Below are 2389 nucleotides of genomic sequence, written 5' to 3'. Positions count from 1 at the left end.
TCTGGTATTGGATTAGGTTCTGGTGTTGGGTCAAGTTCTGTCGGTGGATAAGGTTCTGGTATTGGATTAGGTTCTGGTGTTGGGTCAAGTTCTGTCGGTGGATAAGGTTCTGGTATTGGATTAGGTTCTGGTGTTGGGTCAGATTCTGGTTTTGGGTCAGGTTCTGTTAGTGAGTCAGATTCTGTCAGTGGATCAGAGCCTGATGTTGAATCAGGTTCTGGTATTGGATTAGGTTCTCTTGTTTGGTCAGGTTCTGGTGTTGGGTCAGGTTCTGGTGTTGGGTCAGGTTCTGGTGTTTGGTCAGGTTCTGTCGGTGGGTCAGGTTCTGGTGTTGGGTCAGGTTCTGCCTGCTAATTGGATCCAGAATTAAAGCTGCTAGCAAAAAGCATTGTAATAAAATCCATTTAGAAATGAATTCCTCTTTCCTGGTGATGATCAGAATGTGATTCTCAGCTTTTAGATTTGGTTTCTTTTTCTTTTGGGTTTTTAATCTTCAGTCAGATTTTTCCACATCTTTCCGATAACGAATTCACTTCTGAAGGACCTTCTGTTCACAGACCAGTTTTAGAACCCCTCCAATATTTTTTTTACTGAAAGAGAATGATTTTCCTTTAGCAGCTATTCTTGGTGGTCTGTTTTCTTCTTCTGCTGTACATACAGTACAGCATCACCCCCACCCCCACTCATTGAAAATGTATGATAGCTTAATCTCGGAAAACAGTACCAGAAAAACTCCACTGTATCCATGGCAACGGTTGCCCTACACGCCTGGGGGTAACATGTGGATGTGTGTTGGATGTTCATTCAGAACCTGGTCAGCCGACATGCAGAAGAGACTTTCACACATGGAGCATTTAGATGACGGGCAGCTGTATCGGCGTGACGTAACTTAATCTAGAGCAGGACACCTGATCCCCAGCCTCCTCCTCCTCCTCCTCCTTCTTAGCAGATGGGCACATTCACTGTCAGAATCTCACAGATTCATACATTCCTTTACATTAAGGTGTGAGGATGAAGGAAGAAGGATGATGATGAAAGACAGGGAAGGCATAAACATCCCAAAGTGTTTTTTGGCACTGGTGTAAAACTCTTTGGAGAGAAAGTTGGGGGTTTTTTAGTACTGCAGCCATTCTTGGACTTTTAAGGTTTGACTGGAGAAGTAAACTCTTCATGGGGCGACAGCTGGTTTGATTCCAGCTTCCACACTGGTCAAATTATCCATATTTAGCTGTATGAACCTAGGACTCCCAACTGAGCTGAGGTGCTGACTGCTTGCTTCCCCTGACCATTTGTGACGTGTCTCTACCTAATAGAGTTCATCGGTGGTAAAGTCAAGGAAGAAATGTGCACACCTGTCTATCTAAGGTCCCACAGTCATTGTCAGAGGGCAAACACCAAGCATGAAGTCACAGGAGTTCTCTGTACATGTCTAACATTATGGTCTGGAGGCACAAAAGAGGAAAAATCCAAAACATTTCTCCTGCTTTTTTTCTAATGAGGACAGTAGCCCCCCATCACTGATAAGTGGACAAAGTTTGGAACCAAAGGGACATAAAAGGACCTCAGTCAGGGAGCCAGGCCCCCTATCTGAGCTCCTCTGTACAGAAATGGACTGCTTTGAACCTTATTAAAAGACAAATGGCAGCCTGTCCGGAGTTAACTAAAGGGCACATGAAGGATTCTAAGACCAAGAGGAAAAAAAAATTCTGGTGGTAAGAGACAAAGGGTGCACTCTTTGGTGTGAAAATCAGTTCCTCATGTTTGGAGGAACCAGAGGCTTCTTATCATTAGGCTAATACCATCCCTACAAGGAGGCATGGTGGTGGCAACATCATAATGTGGGGAATTTTTCAACAGAGTAGTCAGAATAGAGGGAAGGATGAATGCAGCAATGTACAGGGTTGTCCTGGATGAGAAGCTGCTCTAGACCTCAGACTGAGACCCAAAGCCACAGCTAAGACCTCAAAGGACTGGATCAGAACCACTGTGTGAATATCCTGGAGTGACCAAACTTATATCTGAATAACTATTTCTGGAGCGACCTTCTTCACAGATGTTTTCCCAGCCAACCTGACAAAGCTTGAGATGTTCTGCAAAGAAGAATGATCTGAACTGATCCTAAAGATGGGTGAACTGAGCTGGAGGCACAGATCCAAAGACTAGAGGCTGGAACTGTTGCCAAAGGGGGGATCAACATGCTGCAACACAGCAATATTTTAATGGTTCCTTTTATTTTCTCCCTAATGAGCTGCATGTTTTCCTTAAAATTACTCCTGCCTAAGAAAACATCTACCTGCTCATATATTCATTTTAAAATCACTGAAATATGTTTGGATTACAAGAACATCCATCCATCCATCCATCCATCCATCCATCCATCCATCCATCC

General features: G+C 43.8%; 1 protein-coding gene across 1 annotated transcript in view; it reads left to right on the top strand.

Annotated features, from left to right (window-relative positions):
* shank2 (SH3 and multiple ankyrin repeat domains 2) overlaps positions 1-2389 on the top strand; it is a 127142-nt gene that overhangs the window by 3892 nt on the left and 120861 nt on the right. The window lies entirely within an intron of this gene.

This window comes from Cyprinodon variegatus, unplaced genomic scaffold, assembly GCF_000732505.1.
Source record: "Cyprinodon variegatus isolate N-32 unplaced genomic scaffold, C_variegatus-1.0 Scaffold852, whole genome shotgun sequence".
Taxonomy (NCBI): Eukaryota; Metazoa; Chordata; class Actinopteri; order Cyprinodontiformes; family Cyprinodontidae; genus Cyprinodon; species Cyprinodon variegatus.
This window is presented reverse-complemented; position numbering and strand designations above follow the sequence as displayed.